The sequence below is a fragment of the Phyllopteryx taeniolatus genome, chromosome 11, assembly GCF_024500385.1.
Source record: "Phyllopteryx taeniolatus isolate TA_2022b chromosome 11, UOR_Ptae_1.2, whole genome shotgun sequence".
In the NCBI taxonomy this organism is placed as follows: Eukaryota; Metazoa; Chordata; class Actinopteri; order Syngnathiformes; family Syngnathidae; genus Phyllopteryx; species Phyllopteryx taeniolatus.
The window spans coordinates 10,622,160-10,648,106 of NC_084512.1; the positions used below are offsets into that span (position 1 = coordinate 10,622,160).

Sequence of the window (25,947 nt, forward strand, 5' to 3'; positions counted from 1 at the left end):
TCCCATTCTTGCTTTTTTTTTTTTTTTTTAAACCTATCCTGTTCAGCTGCATGGTCTTGCAGAATGGTGGATCTGTATGCCTTTGTGCTGAAACAGGTTTGCTGTGCAACAGGGTTTTGAAATACTCCCTCTGCTTATTTTTATTTTGTATTATTCTGATGTGCCGGCACGGTGTTCAGCTGGTGAGCACATCTGCTTCACAGTTCTGAGGACCGGGGTTCAAATCCCGGCCCCGCCCGTGTGGAGTTTGCATGTTCTCCCCGTGCCTGGGTGGGTTTTCTCCAGGCACTCCGGTTTCCTCCCACATCCCAAAAACATGCGTGGTAACCACAGCAGAACAATAGTGAGACAGTCTAGATATTTGAACAACAACAGTCATTTGTACAACCCCAATTCCAATGAAGTTCGGACGTTGTGTTAAACATAAATAAAACAGAATACAATGATTTGCAAATCATGTGCACCCTATATTTAATTGAATACACTACAAAGACAATATATTTAATGTTCAAACTAATAAACTTTATTGTTTATCATTAACTTTGAATTTTATGGCTCCAACACGTTCCAAAAAAGATAGGACAGGTGGCAAAAAAGACTGAGAAAGTTGAGGAATGCTCATTAAACACCTGTTTGGAACATCCCACAGGTGAACAGGCAAGAGTGCGGGTACGAGACTGGCCTGCCTGCAGTCCAGACCTGTCTCCCTTTGAAAATGTGTGGCGCATTATGAAGCGTAAAATACGACAACGGAGACCCCGGACTGTTGAACAGCTGAATCTGTACATCAAGCAAGAATGGGAAAGAATTCCACCTACAAAGCTTCAACAATTAGTGTCCTCAGTTCCCAAACGTTTATTGAATGTTGTTAAAAGAAAAGGTGATGTAACAATGTGGTAAACATGACCCTGTCCCAGCTTTTTGGGAACGTGTTGCAGCCATAAAATTCTAACTTCATGATTATTTGCTAAAACAATAAAGTTTATCAGTTTGAACATTAAATATCTTGTCTTTGTAGTGCATTCAATTAAATATAGGTTGAACATGATTTGCAAATCATAGTATTCTGTTTTTATTCATGTTTAACACACCGTCCCAACTTCATTGGAATTGGGGTTGTAGATGGAGGGTGGGGGGGTTAGGACACCCAGTGAGGACATCAACAACTAACCAAGAGAAGAAGATAAGAGAGGACAGAAAAGTGCAGAACAGGAAGTGGGAAAATGAGCAAGGCAGTGCTACTGACGAGTGGTGCGCTGGCATTCTTTTTTAGTGTCTAAACACCTGTAAGAACCTGTGAGTTGATATGTTAGTGTAACCTGTGTTGTTGTTAGTAAGTAATTAAAGCCTATAGTGTGTCTATCGAATTTATTAGTGAATGAACACCATATCACATGCTAAATCAGATTTTCTTCAGATTTTTACAAATGGGTTTGTTGTTTGAAGAAGAGATCCGTTTTTAATTTCGTGATATAATCCATAATCTTAATTCTCTTTGCCTGTGAACGAATGCCATTATCAGGAGTTAAACATACAAGCACAAGTAGCACGCGAATACATAAGCATACGGTGGGTGCAGGGAAGGGGGCGTGAGCCTTCGGTAAGCGGGGGATGCCGTAAAGAAGGGAAAAAGTAGTACCAAAGAGAAAAATAAGTAAAAAGACAACAAGGGAAATGACCCATGTCAGTGAGTGGAGGGTGCAATAGGAGGTGCGCAATTCCCCTTTTTTTTCCCTAAACAAATTACTACACAATTTTCTACACTATATACCAAATATTAGCACATACTTGAAAGGAATACTCATCTATTAGAAGAGCCAAGGGGTGATTTTGGAATCACGGAATGGTTGACCGTCTGTGTATAGTTTGTCCACAACCAGTGAGGCGCGTTTTCCTTGTTGCCGGTAATTCTTCATTAGAGGGTATAGGAGTTTGCGTCGCTCGTTAATTTTGCGTGAAAACTGGTCATTCATCCCGAACTGCCCTTCACCTCCCGTCCTTTTCACTTTACAAAAACTTTCTGCTGGAAATGCTCGAATTTGGCAATGATTGGACTGACTCCCTGCTCGTGGTCCTCCTAGCCTGTGTACTCAGTGGAAGTTGATGTTAGTGAGTGTCTCCTTCAGGATTTTCAGCGCTGTCGACATGAAGTTTTTTACTTCCTAGCCTCTGGATTATCAGGGGTACTCTCAGAAATGCCGGAAAAGATGAGGTTATCCCACATGCTTCATGACTGTAAGTCTAGCATGGCTTCTTTGATTTTTTTGTTTTATTTCTTGAGAACTTCTACCTCCATGGTCATCGTTTACATAGCTGACTGAAGTTCGGCATTGTCTTCTTTTAGCTCTCTGACTTGTTGGTGCGTGAACTCCAAGATGGTTTTGAGCTCCTTAATCTCCTGATGCAATAAATCAAGAAGTGATAGCTTCTTATCAATGGAGGAGAGCACTTGAATATGGGCATTGGGAGAGCAAAATTGTAAATCTTCAGTGCTAGTAGACGAGTTAGCATTTTGTCTTTTCAGAGGATTTCTGTGGTCATCATGGTGGGCTCCGCTAGCTTGCATGAAGAAGCGATTCAATCTTCAAGTGGCTTCACGATCGTATTTTGCCGTCAGCAGGGATTGGAAAAAAAGTAATCTGACCGGTCTCGAATCCTGAATCTGGCCAGTCCGAGACCGAGACGAAACCAAGAGATTTAGGAGTCCGAGACAAGCCCAAGACTTTCAAAATGTGGTCTTGAGACCAAGACCGAATCTCGAGTGTTACAATACTCGAGTCTACAATGTAGTGGTCATATAAACTACAACATTAGTACTACTACTACATAATTTTAATGGGGATTGCTTTGAAATGCTGTGATTTGATGCCATACAGATGTGGAAAAAAATGGCCCAAAATTAACCAGAGAAAAAGAGAGGTTCTATGTCATTAGGTCCGAGGGGCCCGATTCTACCAATATAAAGATTACAGCAACATAAGAGAGCAATTGTTGTTTCTGTCTTTATAGTTTTAACCCCTTGGCATTAATAATAATAATTTTTGGATTAAAGGAAAGTCATGCAGCTCAGTTTACAGCGTCTCTTGATTGTTTAAGAGCTGAAACGCCCGTTAAAAGGTGTGAATGCCATGTCTCTTTAAAAGCTAACACACAGAGGCGAATGCTCACCTGATATTGAGTATTTAGTGTTTTTTTTTTCTACTTTTCTGTGAGGCACAGCTGTCAGCGATATACTGTAATTGTGTCTTCCTTTGTCTACCTATGCTGCGTGCAGGGCACCAACAAACTCTGGGGTTTATTGTCAGCCTCCAGGCTCAACTGATGCTGGGTTTCCACAGCAACAGATGCAGGTAACATGCCCTGTAGCCATGTTGTACAGTATAAGAGGGCCATTTTCTGTCCTTGCTTTTTTTTTTTTTTTTTTCCTAAGAGCGTTTCTGTGTTACAGAAACCAACAAATCAATACTTCATCTCTAACAAACTCCTAAGTGGTAAGTTGCCACAAGCACAGTGTTCATAGCCCTCCTTCTAGCCCTTTTCAGCCATTTCAGTAGGGATGTAAGCAGGTGAAAGGTCAGCATCAGCAAGGAAGAAACCTCCTGGAGCTAACAGATACATGCTAGGAATTTTATTTTTGATCTTTAAAAAAAATAATGCTATTGTTCATGGTAGTGTTGAATGTAAAATAATAAAAGCATTGTCTTCACTTTCAGACCTAGAGGCTCTTTCATAAGTTACATCAATCATTTCGAAGCACTGTGTAGTGCTCTGACTTCAATCACTGATGGTTTAGTGGTTTACTTGCCTGAATTCTTCAGCATGGGTTTGATTCCTACTCAATGACAACATTTCGCAATGTGCGTGTGAATGGTTGCCTGTCTCTATTTGTACCCTGTGACCAGTCCAGGGTCGTCAATCTTATGTCTGAAAAACCCTGCAACCCTGAACATGATAAGCGATACAGATAATGAATGGATGGACAGTCTATTATAGGCTGGATGGACAACCCTGGACACCACTCTTGTGTTTGCATTAGTGCTAATATTACTATGCAGAGCTATTTACAGTAATTTATACGCTACAGTAATTATTTTACCACATAATGCCAATTAACCCACGCGGCTTGCACCGAAGTCAGGCCAATGTATGACTACACAATACTTTTCACACATAATCCTATAACCCAAATGAGTTTAAACGTGACATATTCTGCGTTTTCTCCCACAGTTTTTGCGACAGTTCCCAGGTGTTAGTAGATTGCTTTTGAGTCATTGAACATTGTCTTTTCCGTAAGATGTCCTAAAAATGTATTCTGTAGCCTAGAATATGATTCAATATAGTTTTGACTGGAAAGGTTAAAAATTGTTTCCGTCTAAATTTTGTCCCGTTTTTCGTACAACCACCGTTCGGCCATTAATTTCGCGGGATCAATACTTGCTCATGCAAAGCATTTCCTAAATTGTGTGTAAGGGGTTCAACAGACAGCAAGGCGTGTCTGATGAGTTCAAAGAGTGCCCAGACGTTCGTCTTCTATGTCTTTGGTATAATGAAACAGTTTGACCACACTTTCTTGGGCCACATGTGATAAAAAGGTTATTTTGAAGTCCTGACTTTTGACACGTTGTTATGACATTTTTAGCCCAACTTGTCCTTGTGTTGCCACACAGACAGGTAGGCTTGTTATTGCCTTGAGTTGTTAATAAAAGCTTGCATTGCGAATACGCCTTGCCGTCTGTTAAACCCTTTTTACACAATACAACAGAAAGTTCCAGCCATTTCACAAAGAAGGAAAAAAAACAATATAGACAACTCAAGAAAGATTACATTTTTTTCCAGTTTTGTTTATGTAAAGCTATAGTTATTTTCTATTAAATGTGTTTTAAGATCAAGGGAAAAAGAGAAGAATCATTTTAGCTCATTGAAATTGAACCAAGTGACACTATTTATTATATTCGTATTATGATGGTGTTATGTGTTTTATAGTGTACTTGCAAGGGCTGTGTTTGTCTTTTCACACCACCAGCTCAGCAGTGCTTCTGAACAATTGTCATTATCTGAGGCTGCTGCTGATTAAATGCAGTCACGGTCGTATGAGTTGACTTCTTGGTCTTTGCCAGCTGCTTTGCACTCAGTCTGAGCACTTGCATACAGACCTATTAGTACATTCCTCACATGGATTAGTGTCATTCCCGAGCGGTGGCTGAAGAGCTGAATGCTCCTATCTGGGCACCTATCCAAATACTTTATTGAACTATATACTATGCGGTGAAATGTAGGCACCAGATAAACCCACTTTTGGAGCAGTCTTGAAATCAAGGGGCAGTTATCTAAAGACATCTGAGAGATAATGATGATGATGATGATAATAATAATTCCCTGTGTGGAGTTTGCATGTTCTCCCCATGCTTGTGTGGGTTTTCGCCGAGTACCCCTGTTTCCTCCCACATTCCAAAAACATGCATGGTAGGTTAAATAAAGACTCTAAATTGCCCTTAGGTGTGAATGTGACTATGAATGCTTGTTTGTCTATGCTTGTTTATTTATGACCTGCGAGTGACTGGAGTCCAGTCCAGGGTGTACACCGCCTCTTGCCCGAAGTCAGCTGCGATAGGGTCCAGCGCACCTGTGACCCTAATGGGGATAGACTAGATGGAAAATGGGTGGATGGATAAAAAGTGAGTGAGTTTTCAAAATGATGAGTAAGTTTTTAGTTTCAGCCAGCTGCTTAATTTTGAGACCAAAAACATCCTCGCCCTTTTAAGAGTCTGCATTAAGAAAACTGTGAGGGTGTCCTAATTTAGGTTTCTATGCCTTTTTACTGAAGGTTGGCTGAGATTATTGGTACCATCCCAAATGTGTAAGGCAAACACAAAGCTACTGCCAGCACCCAACTAGTATAATGCTGGAAGAAGACAAGAGAGGAAAACTGTCATCTTGTCATCCTATAGGCAACAACCCCTGACAACTAGCATGCTAGCATTTTTTAGTGACGGTTTGTTGTGCAAGAAAGTAAATTTGGACCCCCACTTTCTATGAGGCAGTAGAACCATGCAATGATACACTTTGCATTCAGTGGCTATAGAATTTTTTAAACGTTTTTTATTGATTTAACGCACCAGCCAATCAGCTAAAATATAGAAGGGAACTTATATATATGATTGAGGGAAAAAAATGGGCAAAATATTTGGTTTATTTAAAAAAATACGTAGGTTATTTGACAATGAGATAAGATAAACATCCATCCATTTATTTTTGTTCGCTGTGGGTAACTGGAGTCCATCGCAGCTGACACCCTGGGCTGGTCGCCATTCACAGAGCACCATTAACCATTCACACTTACACCATTGGACAATTTAGAGCATAGGTGTCAAGCTCAAGGCCCGGGGCCCAGATGCGGCCCGACACATCATTTTATGTGGCCCGCAAAAGCAAATCATACTCGTCAACTTCCGTGATTTTTGCTCAAATCTGTACCCAAATTCCAAATTGTCATAATAATAAACAATAATATTAAGATATTGCATTTTTCTGTTACCAATCCCTTCTTCTACAGTAACTTAAACAATACTTGAACAAACCATTATCCTTGTCTTCTGATTTCAAAACTAGTTATCCCTCAATTTGTTGTGTAATGGTAATATGTTTTGGTGATTAAACATTTATATGGTGTCACTGTTCTAGCGGCCCTCTGAGGCAAAACATAACTACAATGCGGCCCGAGACAAAAAAAGAGTTTGACACCCCTGATTTAGAGTATTCAATTAGGGAGCTGTCATAGCAAAAAAGAACCCATGCAAGCACGGACAGAACAAGCCAACTCCACAGTCCACTGTGCTACCCAATAAGATAATGTACTACCATAAATCAAACATATTTTGCAGTGAGAGGGCTGTTTCCAATACAATGTCTCATATAAATAATTTTTTGTTCACTAATACAGTTTGACTCGCACTTTTCTGCAAGGACAGTCAGACAATTGTAGACAGGATTTAATGACTGCAAAAGTTGTAGGCAGTGGGCCAGTAAAATCCAGTCCCAAGCAACGTAGGAAGCGAGCAGAATGAGGCTGAAAGAAAAGGAGCAATTCGTGTAGACAGTTGAAAAGAACAGTCGGTGTTCACCAGTGTCATGTTGTGATACAGCATCGGAGGAAGCTCTCATCTCCAGCCAAAACCTACAAAGAGCCTGACAGTAAGATAGCACAGGAGGGAGGGAGTGGACATGAGCTCAAGGACAAAGTTGCATAGTAGGAAGCATTCACATTGCCATGCCACTTTGGAGTGGGTGACTTTGCAATCTTTCTTTCTCTCTCTTTCTCTCCTGGCTCCTCACGTTGCCATGAGGCAGAAGGAAATCAGCTGATGTCTGCACAAAAACACAATGACCTCAGGTTTAGTGTCCTCTTGAAACAGCCAAACTGCAGGGAAAAAGATAGGGGATAGCCAAAAGGGGATTGTGTGTGTGTGTTTTTTTTTTTTTTTTAAAACAGAAAAAAAAAAACACTCAAAGAAGGATTTCCAGTGGAATTCCTCAAAGGCAGCGTTTTACACTTAAGGGACGTATACACAACACTGTTTTAAAGGTGTCGCTTTGACCGCTGGATTTGATTGAAACATTTTCAAGACTGCAAACATTTGACATAGGTGACTCAAAGTGGAAGCTTTTAAAAATGCCCCCTTATTATTTCTGAGTAAAGACGGCAAGCATTTATCTGGTTGACATGTTAAAAGGGTTCACTATTCATATGTGTCAAAACCAAAACAACAATGGAGGACTGCAGTGCTACTGTTGTTATCTGTGCTTTTTTTTTTTTTTTTTTTTAGCTGTCTCCAGAAATGTGTGCATTTAGTACACTGCTACTGTGACATGTGGAGATATTTGCATACATCAAATCCAAAATCACACGCATTGGCCACTAAAGGCCCTGTTCACATTGCAGGAAAATCTGATCAGTTCGTCAAATCTGGTTCTGAAGCTCTACTGCCCTCACTGTTTGCAAGTGATCAGATCTGATTTTCAGTATGAGTTCTGGTGATGCGGAACACAATCACAAAAGTAATGTACGTATGATTTACAAGTACATACATGGACATAAGTACTTCAATCTGATTCGCTGCACGCTGAGGGTGCATTTGTAGAAATCCCTTTTGTAATGGACTTTGAGGTACAGTACCTCCACATGTATTCCAGATCAGTTTTCCCCAAATCATATTTCATCAGTTTTTTTACTGTTCAGGCAAAAAAAAAAAAAACAACTGTTGTCAAGGACAAGCAGTTGGTGTGCATACACATGTTTTTTTGTTTTTTGTTTTTTCAGATGCAGAGCAGCTTTCAAACCTCCGGACTTCACTGTCTGAAACCAAAAGGTAAGTAAAGCTGCATTTGGTTTTGGCTTACAGTACGTATTTTTAAAACCTTTCGGATATTTTGATGAAAGCATGTCACAGACATATTATTGAAACACCTTGGAACTATTTTAAAGTGGAAATAATAATAAGATTGATCACATGTATGTATTACAAAAGCTTGCAGCATCACTGTACCAGAGCATCATAAAAATAGACATCAGTGGTTCATACGTGCACTCTTTTTGCCCTTTATCAGATGCTTTTTGGTTTGACAACAACAATGGCAGCCCACAGGTACGCTTACCTGAGCGTCACTTCTCATTTAGGTCAGTCAGGTTTAATGTATCCGCAGTAACAGTTCAGTGGCCATGAAGGAAGAGCCTTTAGTACTATTGTGGATGTGTCTATGCAAATGTCAGAATCAGAATCAGAATCAGAATCATCTTTATTTGCCAAGTATGTCCAAAACACACAAGGAATTTGTCTCCGGTAGTTGGAGCCGCTCTAGTACAACAGACAGTCAATTTACAGAACACTTTGGAGACATAAAGACATTGACAAAAAACAACAACAAACAACAATTGTGCAAAAAGATGCAGAGTCCTCAGTTCGAATGGCTAATATCGCAATAGTCCGGTGCAATGACCATTGTGCAAAGGGCACTGAGACTTCAAGGACTGTATGCGGTTTAAAGTGACGAGTAGTGCGATAATCTGGGACAATGTTGGTTGTGCAAATGTTACAGATACTCCTCAATCAGTGTGCAAATGGAGCAGATGCTACTCTGGCATGAGTGGCCACTATATGCAAATAGTGCAGCACGGCGAGACAACTACAGTGAGTGCACGAGTAATACATAATTGGCCCCACAGAAATGTGACAACGAACTCAAGTAAAAAAATTGCCAGCTTGTTGTAATGGAATTGTAAGTTAGCTGTTTAAGAAGTTGATTGCAAGAGTGAAGATGTTGGAATGTCTACTAGTTCTAGTTTGCATTGATCGGTAGCGCCTACCTGAGGGAAGGAGCTGGAAGAGCTGGTGACCGGGGTGGGGAGGGTCTGAGAGGATTTTGCACGCCCTTGTCTTAGTTCTGGCAGCGTGCAAGTCCTCAAGGGTGGGTAGGGGGGTACCGACAATCCTTTCAGCAGTTTTGATTGTCTGTTGCAGTCGGAGTTTGTCCTTTTTTGTAGCAGCACCAAACCAAACTGTGATGGAAGAACACAGGACTGATTCGATGATCGCTGTGTAGAACTGTCTCAGCAGCTCCGGTGGCAGGCCGTGGTTTCTCAGAAGCCGCAGGAAGTACATCCTCTGCTGGGCCTTTTTGAGGACGGAGTTGATGTTGGTCGCCCACTTCAGGTCCTGGGAGATTGTAATTCCCAGGAACTTGAAGGTCTCGACGGTTGACCCAAGGCAGCTGGACAACGTGAGGGGCAGCTGTGGCGAAGGATGCCTCCTGAAGTCCACGATCATCTCTACAGTCTTGATCATCTCCAGGTTGTGTCGGCCGCACCACAGCTCCAGCCGCTCCGCTTCCTGTCGATATGCAGACTCGTCACCGTCCTTGATGAGGCCGATGACAGTGGTGTCATCTGCAAACTTCAGGAGTTTCGCTGAGGTGCAGTCGTTCGTGTAGAGAGAGAAGAGCAGCGGAGAGAGGACACAACCTTGGGGCGCCCCAGTGCTGATGCTGCGTGTGGATGAGGTGGCCTCCCCCAGCCTGACCTGCTGTGTCCTGCCCGTCAGAAAGCTGTAAATCCACTGGCAGATGGCAGGTGAGACGCTGAGCTGGAGAAGCTTGGATGAAAGGAGTTCAGGGATGATGGTGTTGAACGCTGAGCTGAAGTCCACGAACAGGATCCTCGCGTAGGTCCCTGCACTGTCGAGGTGTTCTAGGATGAAGTGCAGTCCCATGTTGACTGCATCATCCGCAGACCTGTTCGCTTGGTAGGCAAACTGCAGGGGGTCCAGCAGGGGACCTGTGACACTCTTGAGGTGGTCCAGCACAAGACGTTCAAAGGACTTCATGACCACAGATGTCAAAGCGACAGGCCTGTAGTCATTCAGACCCGAGATTGCAGGTTTCTTGGGGACTGGAATGATGGTGGAGCGTTTGAAACAGGATGGAACTTCGCACATTTCCAGTGATCTGTTGAAGATCTGAGTGAAGACTGGCGCGAGCTGGTCCGCGCAGACTTTGAGGCAGGATGGGGACACGTGGTCCGGGCCTGCCGCTTTGTTAATCTTTTGTTTTTTGAAGATGCGTCTCACATCCTGTTCATGGATGGTTAACGCAGAGGTCAGAGGTGTGATTGTGGTCGCGGGTGCGGCCGGGTTGGTGTGTGGTGTGAAACTGTCCTTTTCAAATCTGCAGTAGAAGGTATTCAAGTCGTTGGCTAGTGTGCTATTGTTCTCAGCTTGGGGGACTTTGCTGTATAGATCGTCTTTGCAATGTTAATTTCTTTGGTCAGCTGGTTTCTAGCTCGATTATACAGGGCCCTGTCCCCGCTCTGATATGCGTCCTCCTTAGCTTGGCGAAGCTGCTTAAGTTTAGCAGTGAACCACGGCTTATTGTTGTTGAATGTGCGAAATGATTTTGTTGGTACACAGACCTCTTCACAGAAACTGATATAGGATGTGACAGTGTCCGTATATTCATCCAGGCTGCCAGCTGAATTTTCAAAGACACTCCAGTCTGTGCAGTCTAAGCAGCTTTGAAGTTCCATCTTGGCTTCATTGTATACTTGATATCTCTCCTTTAACTTCAGTACAGATGTGTGTGTGTGTGTGTGTGTGTGTGTGTGTGGTAACATAAAAATGTGTTATAAGGGCAGTACATTTCATTGTATTCTCTCTATTTCATTATTACAACATTCTGTGCTGATTGGCTGGGAGAAATATATTCTGTCTGACTGTGGTGAGGCATGTGTGGTCCATTTTTGAATACTCACCCAGTTACCAAATATGGTTCCTTGCCTGAAGCCATTTCTGGGTCAAGCCTGTACCCTCGAGGCAGATTTACTGATCTTAGAAGTATTCTTGCTAAAAAAAAAAAAAAAAAAAAAAAGAATTTGCTGGCAGCCATATGAAAACAGAAAATCTCACAATGAAAGGACTCTGAAAGTAGGATTTAGGGCCAATTGAAGCCAGGGGCCCTACAGCCAAATTTATGTTTTCACAGTCTTGCTGAACCAAAATAACCGTCAGTGTGACTGATGACCAGTACAGTTCTCACGGGATGACTCAAGTGATATGTTAAGCTGAGGAAAGCTGGTTTTACAAAACCTAAAACGTTTTTTTAATTTTGTTTTTATTTTGTTGAGTTAATGATCATAATTTGCTTTATTACCAAATAGCCAAAACATTTGGACACTAAAATCTCTGCAAAAGTACTATAAGGCCAAAATATCTGTCGATCTCGGATCTATCTACTGTATGTTGTTATAGTTAATATCATTATAAGTTAAAATGGTTCTTGTTTTCATTCGTGCAACAGACCTGCCGTCTTCTTTCTCACAGTCAAGGGTTAAAGGTGGCGCATGCGGCATCTTTGTGTTGTTGTATCAACATTCCTCGCTGACAGCTTGTCATGCTGTTTTTTGTTCTTTCCCCCCCCCCCCCAGAACGAGGACTTTCCCACCCTGTTAACGTAGATTGTTTGTGACAGTGTGGAGACGCTTGTTTGGAGGCAGTGACACCACACATTCACGTTCCTTCAGGGCTTGTTTAGAAGACATCTGGGTCAGTGGTTATCGGCTTTGGAGCAAATGGCTTCTTTGGCAGCTTCCTTGTCACCTTCTTGACTGTGCCGTTCTGCTGCCTTGTTTTGCACAGTTGGTACAAAACAGATAGAAGCCAATGTGAGGGAACATAGTGTTTCTTGACTGATGGGAACTACTAACATATCTGTTACTGGATGAATGTGTTGTTGCCATCCGCCTTGACTCTGGATCACTCAGAAGTGCACCACATAACACGGGACAATTACTGTGTTACACAAAAGCTGCTTTTCCAGCTACGTTTTCAGGGACTTGTAGTTCTTGGCACTTCAGTCAATGCAACGTTGCCGGAACTTCTCCACCTATGAATCACAAGGCAAAAAAAACCAAAAAGTCAGTCAGCTGTCTCAGTTCATTGTCTGTATATCCTGGTTAGGGGAGAGCACGGTGTGGTTTAGGTTAGCATGTTTTCATCACAGTCAAGAAGTCCTGGGTTAGAATCTGAGCTCTGGCCTTTCTGTGTGGAGTTTGCATGTTCTCCCAATGCTGGTGTGGGTTTTCTCCAGGTACTCTGGTTTGTTGCCACATTCCAAAAATGATGCATGTTAGTTTAATTTAACACTCTAAGTTGCCCATAGATGTGATTATGCTTCATGTACATGTCAAACTATATATTCCTATAACTAGTAGGAAGGTAACTTTCAAATTCAAGTTTCTGATGTTAGCAACCCTCTAAGCATTGTTAACTAGACCCATTGTTATCTTATTTATTGATGCATTTACTTACAGTAGTCCATCTGTCATGTCTTGAATTCTAATCTTATGTTAAATATCAGTGGTTTAGTGTGGATGTCAACAATCCATTCACATCAAATTTCCTCAGTGGAGGCAAATGTAAAAAAAACTCACAATGACGTTTTACTCACTTTTTTATTATCAGGAAATGACAGATTACAATGAGATAGATAAGTTAACGAAGGCACAATTTCTGACCGTGACTGTACGTTGTAGTGTGCGTGTGCGTTTGTGTGTGCGTGTGTTCATAGGCACATACTAATCAAGGGGAATGATAGGGTGGAGAGGGGTGATGTACACATTCGAAGAAACAGTGATGCAAATTCTAATTCGAAGAAACAGTGATGCAAATTATAATAATTAATAATTATATTTGTGATAATAATAATAATGTAATAATAAATACTGAAACGATAATGAAATACTATTTGTAATTAAAAACAAAAACAATAGTAAAATAATAATAATTAATTGTGGGCATTATTATTTGCAAATCACGAGAAACTATTTAGCTCTGATCAAGCAATCAGAGGATGGAAAAATGTTGACGACAATCTAAACCAGGGGTCCCCAAATGTTTTCCTGTGAGGGCCACATAACTTTTCCCTTCTCTGATGGAGGCCCGGGCGGGGTCAGTTTGTAACAGAAAAAGTGTGATGATCGCAGGGGTGCCGAAACATAAACATGTATTGTTTTCCAGAAAGCAACACATAACCAAATATTAATAACCCTTTCCGGGATCTCCACAGAAAAAAAAGTCAGGAAATACATACAAATGTATTCTGCTGAGCTAACAGTCCACCTTTTAGCTTTGAGAGTTTGTCTGCTCGCATATGGCCTTGCAAGCTATCATACTTGTCTTCGTGACGGGATTCATAGTGTCGGCGCAGATTGTGTTCTTTGAATATTTCCACCGCCTCTCGACAGATGAGACAAACAGCCTTTTCTTTGCATTGAACAACTAATAATAATCGTTTGTCCACTGCAGGTTAAATACCCTGCATTCTGAATCAATTTTTGATTCAGATAGGGACACAGACTGCAGAAGGGTGGAATAGAATGTCACGTTCTATTCGTGCATTAGTCTCGATTGCATGGCCAGTCTGAAAAAAAAAAATCATAATGCGTCTCTGGTATTGTTCAGGGGTCCGGGCCAAATGTGGAGGCGGGCCATGTCCAGCCTGCGGGCCGCAGTTTGGGGACCACTGCTCTAAACCTTCGAGCAGGCCGTATTTGGTGAATCTGATTGGTTAAAAAAAAAAACACCAAAAAAAACAACCATTGCTTATATTGTGTATTTGTCTTGAGCCTGCACTCCTGATTCTGAAGGCCCTGGGGAGATTACATTGACATGGCAACACATCGAACCATCCATCCATCCATTTTCTGAGCCGCTTTTCCTCACTAGGGTCGCGGGCGTGCTGGAGCCTATCCCAGCTATCATCGGGCAGGAGGCGGGGTACACCCTGAACCGGTTGCCAGCCAATCGCATGAGACACATACAAACAAACAACCATTCACACTCACATTCACACCGACGGGCAATTTAGAGTTGTCAATTAACCTACCACGCATGTTTTTTGGGATGTGGGAGGAAACCGGAGTACCCGGAGAAAACATGGCAACAAATAGAAGATCAAATCTGATTGGACATTAAAAATAATAATAAAAATCTCACATACCCTACACACTCCTGGAAGCTCGACAGCCAAGACACACATAAACTATGAAATGAAGATAATAAATTGTTGTAAACAAATGAATACAATTCAATGTAAGTTGTAAATGTATTGTAGGTCAGTGCTTCTGATGGATTTAGGTCAGCAGACTTGCTGGTCCTGACTTCACACTACTTCTCGTAGATAGCTTTTTGAAAATCTAACAGAATGCTGAAGAAACGATGACAACCGGAAATAGTTGGGCTGACTGAGATATTATGCTCAGCAGTCGACTGTTGGCATATACGTAGTCAATTGCAGGGTAGCTGGATGACGAGAGGGATTGTTGCACGCTGAAGTCTCGGAAGTTTGCATTTTTTATCTCACTTATGCATTCCTAGATACGTATAGTACAAGAACTATGGTGGCCCCTAATGAGTAAAAATAGCTCAATACCTCTCCAGGTGGACCCAGGTAGCTCCGTAGGTCCACGTTTAAAGGATGCACACACTGGATCGCAGCGGGCTCTACAACAACCCGAGACGATGAATGAATCATTGAATGAAAATCAGCTACAAAAAATTCCAAAGTTGTAAAACCTCACATGTCTCCTCTAATACTGAACAAGTTATTGAAAGAAATCCTCAGATTTATACTTATTTCTTAGATTTTAGTTTGAGTTGCACATTTAATGGTTCTTGTGATTTGTTGCTCCCAGATATCTCATTAGCACACGTCACAGTTGTAAAGGGTCAGCAATGGGCTTCTTGCAGAGCCCCTCATCAATCATCAGTCCCAAGCCAGACGACATGTTTGTCAAGCTGCTGCCCTTTTACAGGTAGACATAAACGATATAAATCATAAAGTAGACGATCCATTTCTCAGAATCTGGAGATTTTTCAAATCAGGGACATCAACGCGACCTTTTCCCAGCAATCCGTCCTGGTAGATTTGACACCGTGAGATAACTTTATGGCTTGCGAAGGTGTGGTTTGTCTCTCTGCCAGCTTTGTACTTCATCTTCATTAGAGAAAGAAAAGATTCAATTCTGATAAATGGCCTCCTTCAACGAGCAGTTCTCTTTTAATCATAAAAAATGTTGAGACTCTCCTGTGGACACAATATTTTCTCTGACGGTGAGCATAGACACAAGAAACAGTTATTATGAGAAGACTTGCATCAAAATGATGCTTGTGCACCCACACAAAGACAGTAAATTAGACCAGTTACCAGTTCTAATCAGTTTCACAGTCTGAGGACAGTGAATACAGGTCATACAGTAAGCACTGCATGGAGGTCCAAGAAACCATTTTTTTTTCACCTTAATACAGAGGAGATACGGCGAGGCCCCCTGTTAGAAGCTAATTACTTTTTTCTCGGGACATATTTAAACACCGTTTTTTCTACACACTGCATCGAACTCCAGAGATGATGTCATTGACCAGGCAAGCTAAGAGCTTCACACCAGCTTTGTCTACTCTTGCGGAAAGGCACGAGCAGATTCTTCCCCTCAAGCATTTGGAGCATGTCAACATATAGATTGACAGATTGTCTAATGCCAGTGGGGGGTCTGTTGGTAATGAAGAGATCTAATGCAAAGCTGTTAGCCGTCATGCCTCCCACCCATCTCGAACCCCTTTTAAATCCCCCTCTGTGCCTGCAGGGGCTTCCAGAGACAACCCGCACACCACGCACAATTACCCTTCAAGCTGTTGCCGAGCACAATTACCATGCTCTTTAGTAAAACCACACACGGTAATGGCAACAACATATGGAATGGCCACTTCTGCTGTTGAGCAAGAAAAAGTTGAACTTGTCCTGGGTGAGAAAAAAAAAAGTACTGCTTTCACACTGTCTTTGAGGTTGCATATTTTGGAAATGGCTGTTCTGCACTGTAATCTGACCGGCTTCTCTTGTCTTGCAATTATATATAATTGGTAGCTTGCAAGATTTGGATGTTTGGAGAAATCTGTTACACAAAGTGTTGAAACAGTCACACAATGTTACAACAGTAGGACATTGTTTTGATTGTTGAACATGAAAGACATAAACATGTTTTAGATTTTTTCGGTTGGCTTTGCGGGTCTTCAGTGGAAGATTGAAGTCTTGTGATTTATTCTCCGTTCCTATAATGACACAATGATGTTGGAAGATTTGATTTTAGAGACAGTTGAACCTCTGTATCAATTCCGAATTTTTGAGAGAAATATGCCTCTAAAGTTGCACAAACACATCAAATGATTAGCTTTGAGCATGCCGTTTGCGTTTATATTGGCTTCTTTATTCCAAAAGATGAACCACTGTCACGGAAGGATGTAAAGCGAGATGTCAGCAAAGCTTGTGTGAGGTCAGTTCAGCATTTGTCAACGGATGAACTTACGTCCTTTTTGCATTTTTTTTGTAATACTTATTGCAAAAGATGGACCGGCGCCAACAAGAGGTGTTGAGAGAAGAAGATTAATGTACTGTTATGTGAAATAAGCAGACTCACATTCAAAGCAGTAAAACAAATACATAATAATAATCAACAATAGTCTGTTTTCCTTGATTCACCCTGGATGACTGTGAATCTACACAGACATAAAGATTAACAAAAAAAAAAAAAAACGTTTTTAGCAAGCACAGTGGTATGTTTTACAAATATTTTGATTGCGTGTTAAAAATGGGCGCTTATGCTCTTTGACTAATGATATAGAAAATACATATCATATTTCTGTACTTTTTCTTTTTTTTTTTTTAACTCAGACCAACTTACTAACTATTAGTGAGTTGATAAGAACGTGCGTGTGTGACCCAGTTTGCCTCCCAGTCTTAAGTCAAGGCTAGTTGAAATGAGGGGTTAGTAATTTAATTATAGCTCAAGTTTTTTCAAGTATACCCATGGACCAAATCCACTGAAATTTATCCTCATATTTTAATGTCTGATTAAGTCATCATAGATGGTTCTCTCCCTCCAATTGGCTTTAATTAAATGACACTCTGGGACTAAACAGAAGTTTGAATTCATCCATCATGGTTGAAAGGCAGATGCGAATGGCTGAACTTCAACCTTTTGTACTTGCAGATGTGAGTGAAAACATCTTGAACCAAAGTAATCAATCAAATGAACTAATAAGAATGATGAAGGACGAGAGTTATCTTTAGAATAGAAACTCAAATGTTGGGAAGGATGTGGGGGAGGTTCCGACGTGTTCAGGTCCCCACATGTGCAGGCCTTTGAAATGTCCACGCTCTGCTTGGTGCCATAAATTATTAGCGACGGTGTGGTGATTAATTTCGGTTCCAGGTCATGAATTGATTGGACAAGCCTTTGGGGAGAATCGCAATGATTGAATGGGTCCTGTTTCGGCTGGAGCGGAGGGGCTTCTCTGACTCTGAGGGGACACAAGGTCCTTCTCTCAGTATCTGTCTGCCGGCTTTTTCTCTCCTCGGAGATCATCCACAAATGAATATAAATCAGCAACCTCTTCGCTCACCTTCCCCCCAGGTAGGAAAAAGGAGAGAGTGTGGTGGCGCAGGTGCAGCCGAGCGCTAGGCAATTGGGAGATAAATGAATAGAATATGAGCGAGGGAGCACTTTGTGCTCAAGAGACAACATCTGTGTCGGAGAGATCAGAGGAAAAGCAGATATGGAAAACTTCTGATTACAAACACTTGGAAAGACACATGGTCGTCAAGTTTTCCTACTGACATCTGAAGCAAATCCACAGATGTTTAAATCCTCTCAATATGTCATCTTGATAAAAACAAAACCTTCTCAGAATGTGGAAAACAGTCAGACAAGAATGGAAAATCTTTTTTTTTTTTTTTTAACCTTCCCATGTATCAGTGTAAAAACGTATTCAGAGTTCGACTGGTTGTCATCTCAGTTGCAGTCACGGTGACAGGGTGACCCCTTCTGGTCTGGTGCCCAGTACGTGAACCTAGTGCTTCACAGTAACTTGCGTCTACCTTCCCAGGCACTGTCAGGTTGCAGGGTAAAAGCCTGAAGAACAGCTCATCAAAGAATATCTTTATACCTCTTGTAATTTTGCTTGTGGACAACTGCAGTTTAAAGGAGACATACAGTATTAGCAAAGATATTCTGCGTTTTCTAAGCGGTTCCCACATCTTCATATACAGTATCTGTGACAAGCTTTTCTTTAAATATTCTTTTTTTTTCTTTCTTTCTTTTTAATCCTTTTTGAAATCATCCACTTTTGAGGGGGCTGTCCTGTTTCACATAAATGAGCCAATTACCCCAACCCCTCTACTGCTGGGTGTAGCCCCCCGATTACCATAATGACTGATAGAGCTAGATGGTAATTACTTGTTGAGTCCAGGACCTGAAAAAAAGCCCATGCAAACCATAATGACATTAACAGCAGTGATTGTATTTTCCCACACGGAGGTGGCAGTTCTTAACTGTTAATTAGCGTGCAGATCCATTCATGTGGCGCACGCAGCAGACATATCGCCAAACACAAATACATACACAGAGTTATGATGTTACAATTTAGCAAAATTGTGACACAAAAAAACCCAGCTTGTTCTCCCACATATTTTCAGAAATAGGCACATAAAATATTTACTTTGTTGTTTAATTTCAAGCTTAATATGTGAGTATGCACATATTAATACATTACATCACTGAAATTCTCATGACTAACTGGAAAAACTGTGTGGTGGTGGTAATCTCCTCTTATAACTGTATCATTATCCTGTCAAGATCTGTGTTTCGGTGGTTTAGATTTTTTTTTTTTTTCATGTAATGGCTTGTTTTCTTTTGACCCATCTCTTGTCTTGCTCATTAGGTTTACGTTGCCACCTGTTCTCTTTAACCCCGTTCCTTGCGTCTATCAATCAGCTCCCTCCAGCCACTCGTGTCTTGTCCAGGTGTTCCTTATGGTTCCCTGTTTTTTCAGTCATTCTGTGTTGGAGCATTGTCATCATATGTCATGTTTCCTTAGTCACCACAACAACAAACATGAAAGCATGTTTCTTGCTGTGGTGTGTTTTTTTGTTTTGTTTTGTTTCTGTGTTACTTTTAATTTAGGTTTTTGGACAGTATTGGCAGTATTATCTTCCACAGTCTCCACTTTGCTGCGATGCTCCTCTAGCTTGCTGCTCACAGTCTCCTCTTGCCAACAGCCACAAGCCCAGAAGTAAATACGCAGGCTTCGTTCTCCTCCATTGTTGTTGTCTGTTAGTATTTCTTGTTCAGACTGATGTGTATTTAGGAACAAGTTAAATTTTACGTTGTTAATTGCAGGAAGGTGTGTATTGCCAGCATTACTCTTCATGGTCAGAGTTAGTGAGTGACTAACAGTTGCCTGTATTGTTCTGTCATGAACGTAGCACATACTATACAGACTTTGAGGTTAGTTCCTGATTTATTTCGACGACGGTCCCCTCCCTCGTGTGTCTAATGTCCACTTCACTTCCAGTGTTTTCTTTCCTTTGTGATCAGTAGTCTGTGTTTATGGCTGGATCGTTCCTGCTATGTGTTATTGTCTAACTGCCTTCCCGGTTACTGTCGCAATGCCTATATAATCTGTCTCGTCCTCATGTGAGTATCTAGGCTGGATTTTTTTGGGGGTTTGGTGTGTTAGTATACCCCCCACTGCCTAACCCCTGCAGATGCTAACATGCTTGTTTTCAGGATAGTCATACAGATGTCAACTGATGCGATCTGAAGCTCTTATTCAAACTCAATTATCGGTATTGGTTTAGGTTGAGGAGGTTTTGTTTCCATCTGTGCTTGTTTGGTAGGATTTACACAAAAACAAGGTGTGTTGTTCTCACAAATTTTGTGAAGGGGTGACTTAAGGGTCAAAACTGCATCATGGAGTTTGCATCTGGCCCCGCTGCATTTCTGTCTGGTGCTAATAAGGATGAATCATGTCATCTTTAATGACAAAATGCAAGCATATGCCCAAGATATATATATATATATATATATATATGACATTCGCGTTTGGCCTTTTGTTTAGTGTCAATCGACAGTAGGTAACTCAGATCAGTGCGAAGCGCGATGCAGGGGACAATGTTTTGATGTATTGCAGTTTGTATGTATTCTTCAGCGGAATCTATGTTTACCACAGAGAGCCGTTCCTACGACAACTACGTAACCCGATTTTGTTTGTACATCGAAATACAAAGTCTATCACTGGCGTATGGTAACGGAGAGATATTAGAAAGTATAAAACACTTATTGTCTGTAAATAAATAAAGTGAAAAACAGAAACAAAAAAGAGAACATTTCCTTACCTTGACCCCTGTCAATGGCTTTCACATTTGAGGTAGGTTAAGTGGCATATGACAACATATTCTACGGCGCTTTGAAAACGCTACGCATGCATGATGGTCAGTACAGTTCAAATGTCTGGTAGGAATCACTGGGAGGAAAAAAGTCTGGCGTGGACTAACGATGTAATGACCCACTTAAAACCCACCAATGGGACGGAAGTATCCATCCCATCAATTATTAATGCACTTGACAAGGAATCAGTGCAGCTGTGATAGAAAGTGAAAATTTAGGTGTGTGAAACTTCCACGTGAAATGTTATTAACTGTTCAATCACTGGTCCATATCTTGTATGTAGGTCAGGCAGCGGGCCTGCAAGTGGTCTGCGGAATACGTTGGTATTGCTGCAATACTGATCTGTCGTTCTACACATGAGCGCTTTTGAATGATTTGACCTTCGGTGAGGTACACCATCTACAGTATGATCATGCTGCCTCGCTAACACCTCGGGAAATCAATCGTGTCAAGTGCTGGTAATAGGCCAGTGATGAGTACCTTTTCATTTCAAAACATGAATAATTTAAATGTCTTTTTAAAAAGAACGCTTTCAACTAACCACATTGCTGAACTGTGGCTCCAAATCTGTCCCCCAGGCTGTTTTCCCCGCAGTGTAGCATGTATGTCCACAGGGTAGGACACCATGCAGTCGTTCATTGCTTGGACACCACTAATCACCTCTAAATCAGAAGCCTGCAGCTATTTCAGTGGACAATAGTGACGCTACTGTTTGCCTTGAGGCAGCTCGCCATACGGATTAAGAGCAGGAGGTATCACCAGTTAAATGGGAGTGCCATATGTTTTCTCAAAGATTTTTTTTTTCCGAGAAACAATAAAAGTGAGGTCACAGCTCACTATTCAGCCTACTTGACGTCCTACTGTTGATTTTCCTACTGTTGATTTTCTCCACCCACAGACAGAGAACAGGAAGTCAGGCAGACAGGCACAAAGGAAACTATCTATCTATCTATCTGTCTATCTATCTATCTATCTATCTATCTATCTATCTATCTATCTATCTATCTATCTATCTATCTATCTATCTATCTATCTATCTATCTATCTATCTATCTATCTATCTATCTATCTATGCAATCCATCAATTCACTAAGAACATAAACAGGCGTAATCAAAAGCCATCGTTAAAGTGTTTGTCTTGGTTAGGCTATAGACTGAAGGGTCCTCCCCTCCGCTTTGCACAGCTGGCATTATTGATTTTCAGTTTTCAATGTGCTGACAAGAAGATTTTTTTTTTTTCATGAAACACATTCATTGTGTTTCTCCTCTCGTCTTTGTTTCTTGATGCTAAGTGAGGCCAAGTGTTTTCCCAACTCACGAGAGTGGCTTCTGCAACTCAAAAAGATCGCTCAAAGAACACGGTGTTTTTAAACAGTGTAAATGCAGTTGTTGATGAAGACCCTACAGAAAGAGACTGCTCTCAGCAGCAGCAAGATAACACGGTGATGCATGCTGATAGTTGTATGTGCAGCAAAGCAATATGGCTGTCAGCCTGCACCCTAGATGTCGATAAACCCAAAGACGATATTTCAGTCTTTGTTAGTATGTCAAAATAGCAGCTTTCCATGAAAGATTAAAAGACACATATTGACTTTGTATGTCTTCATCTCCATTATGAATTATCCTGTCGTGTCAAGCAAATCTATTGTGTAGAATGGAGACGTATATGCTGGAGTATTTGGGGTGAAGGTCAGGGATGGCGCATCACTGATTTGCACGCAATGGCATCCTGAAAGTGGGCTGCTGAGGATCAGAAAGCCTCAAGGATCCCTTCTTCAGCAGATGGAGGTATGTGTGAGCAGGGCAGGCAATTAGGCCCACTGTAATCCTCCATCTGCCTTCCTCCATCACCAGCCTCCAGCCCAGAAACGAGAATCAGGCACTGTATACACGGTCCAAAAACCTGACAGAGCATAATGATAAATAAGACAGTCTGCCATTTTATCTTTTAATTGCACCATTTGTCTTCATCTATCATCTTCCCGTCATCACTTTCCTTGCCTATTTCTGCTTCTTTCTTCCACAAGCAGAGCCATTTAAGTATTTTAAATGCACTTCCACAGCTGTCGCCACAACTAGTGTAGTCACTTTGAACATGATTACTCTCTTGTGTGCCGCGAACTTCAATGTGAACTCAACGTGACCATCGCTAAGGTCTCATGGCTGACAGAACACACCAAAGAGGCTATCAGAATCGTAGTGGCATGCTAAACAGCACTGCAGATGGGTCACAACACAAAACACACAAGAGTGCTCCAGAGGCCTCAGTATACAGTACTGTACCTTCTCTTTGTCGTGTGAGGGTGAGTTACTTTGCAAAACTGTCCCCTCTTATCACTAGTCATTGAATAGTATTTCTATTTGAACGTTTATGGCGCGGCACGGTGTGCGACCGGTTAGCACGTCTGCCTCACAGCATAAAAATCAAGATACACCAGTTTTTGTACTCCGCAACAGATCCACTGTCTATGAAAATAGAGCCCTTTATGTTTGTCCCTTCATGAGGCTTAAAGCAAAAATATGTAATAATCTGGCTATAAAATAATAAATCATTCCAACAGCACACATCAGCCAACTGACTCATGATACGAACACCGTCCCTATAATCTGTCACGGAAACACAGATTAGCTACTGTCATGGTAGGACAGGATCCAGTCATGTTTTGCAGCCACAATATAGATTGATTGATTTACTGATCAAATGTCAACTCCCATGTGTATCAAATAAGTTGACAGAGTCGACGTAAAAAGTGGTTCAGGTCAGTTCAGAAAGCAGACCACAGCAGAAAATGTTATTATAACTTTAAGGTTAAAGATGAGCCAGCTGAAACTCAAATGGTCAAACTACCAATGTATAAACACAAATCTGTTACACCATGCATGTGACAGCATTATTTCGGAGGGTTCTCTTATGCTTTTTAATTGACAACTTTTGGTCCAATGCTAAATATGCCAGTCTGAATGCAACGTGAACGACCAGGACCAAATATGTTTTGTCAAAAGCATGAATGTTTGTTGAGTCTCCTGTATTCACATTGTATTATGAATTGTGTTTGTTTTCTCTGCTCTCTGCTGTCCATGCAGTACTTTTGAATAAATAAATTGGTCATTCATTCAAGTGCCAATTTGTGTAATTATCTCTTGGTCACTGCATGGAACAAAGCCAAAGTACAGCTCAGCCCAGTTTATCCAGGATAATTGGAATGTTTTGAAATCATAAATAATTATAGAGCTTCTCTTGATTGGATTAAAATGGAAATAAACTGGCCTATTTCTAAACACCTCCATCTCCACTTTTAATTTCATGCCGAACAGAAAGGAACTTATCGCCAGTATGTCTGTAAAAGATGTGACATTTGCTGGACCATTTCAGCTGTCACTTCTATTGTCATTGAATCGTCTGTAAGTATGGCTTTTGTGCGTTGGGATGTCTCTCTCACTGTGTAGTTGTCACAGTGTGTGGCCTTATCAAGCATTTGACAGTTGAATTAAAGGTATTATGGGCGGGGTGGATATTATAGCAACTTTAAAAGCACTCAGTGCATCCCTAGTTCCTAATAAATGGCACACACACTGCCTCATGGAATCAAGCATGGACAGAGAATGTTCTGTATCGTGTGACAAAGATGCAGAGTTGTCTGCAGAAGCAGGATGTTCTATGTATTATAAAGACTGCTTTATTCATGCCACCCTCCCCCAGGGAGAGAACAAGCCCGGCTCCATACATGAGTATTGCTACGGCCACCAGTAGTGCATTGACCTCCTGCAATATTTATAGGTCATGCAAAGTACAACTCCTGCCTCAGGACTGATCCATTGAGAGCCAACAACAGGAGATTGAATGAACATACTCAGTATGCATGCCAGTCAAATATATTCATTTTTCAAATGCCTTTCTACTTTCTGCAATATTCTTTAGTGCATCGTTATGAACGATCTAATCAGGATATAAAGTTACAAAAAAGGGTGTCCGAAGTGATGCAAAGTTAGTCAGTCAGCTAAAAGTGTCTTCTCTGAGGTGAAGCCTTGTTTTCTCAACTGTTAATATGGTTTAACATTTTCTCTGTAGCTGTAGATTATATTAATTTGATCAGCATTGGTTACAAACTAAAGAATTGGGGTGTGCGGGGGTAGCAGACTGCAAAGATTGAAAAAGAAATACCATTCCATCTCCTCAAAGAGTGGTCATCCCACTAATAGACATCCATCCATCCATCCGTCCATCCATTTTCTTCCGCTTAGACATCATGATCCAATTAGTCTATGGTGTGTCATTCATGTCAAGGAGTTATGCTTTATTTCCAAAATTTAAATTCCGAGGTGTCTTAATAACATGTTTGGTCAAAATGCCATTAGGATCAAGAATTATTATACACCATTTTTCTTATCTTGATGAATTCAGCACATTTTTCGGGGTTGGCCTCATCTCATGCAAGGCAGCGCTCATCCCACCTCATAAACTGATGGCCCAACGGCAAGCACAGATTTCTTTCCCATGATGACTGGGGGCGGAGCCTGAACTTTGCAACTACAGTGGCTTTGTGGACAGACAGCCTGACATCATCTCGCAGGGAAGTGTATGCATAATAGCGGGCTGGATGTCACCGGCGAGTGTGCATTGCGGCAGGCTCCTAGCTTTTATTTGCAAAAAAAACAAAAGACTTCAGAGTGTGTAAAAAAAGGCAAAGTCAGATGAAGACAACAATAGCATTTTGACTTGTAGAGGCAGCTTTCTAACACTAAATTGTGAGTATGCGGCGCAAAGACACACCATCAAACACTAACACCCACCTCCGTCACCGTGGCAGTCAAGTCAGTGCTGCTTACGAGAAGCTAATGCTGATGGTGAACACTAATGCCAAAAAAACTACATTGTTTGCTGTCTGCATCCTGTCTCGCTCCAGTAATATTTTATACAGCTTCCTGTATGATTTATTCTTTGTTTTTTGTCCCTGTTCCCATGAGTTTTGACGTATTCCTGGTAAGCCTCCTTTCACTCTCTTCCCATCACCGTAAATCACATATTTCCCTAGTCTTCACTTTTTGTTGTGGTGTTTTTGTTTGCTTTTCACCTTGCCCCAGAGTTATCAGTTTTTTCCTACCGGTTTGGTAACGCTTTTTGTTAC

At 41.3% G+C, this 25,947-nt stretch overlaps 1 long non-coding RNA gene across 2 annotated transcripts; it reads left to right on the plus strand.

Annotated features, from left to right (window-relative positions):
* Window positions 1–1,935: 1,935 nt before the first annotated feature.
* Window positions 1,936–25,677, plus strand: LOC133486214 (uncharacterized). 2 transcript variants are annotated; one of them, XR_009790963.1, is made up of 5 exons: window positions 1,936–2,235; window positions 3,275–3,350; window positions 3,449–3,491; window positions 8,318–8,366; window positions 25,224–25,677. It is a non-coding gene; the product is annotated as an uncharacterized LOC133486214 (long non-coding RNA). The 2 variants fall into 2 exon arrangements; XR_009790964.1 differs by lacking the exon at window positions 1,936–2,235 and having other exon boundaries at window positions 3,244–3,350.
* Window positions 25,678–25,947: the final 270 nt, after the last annotated feature.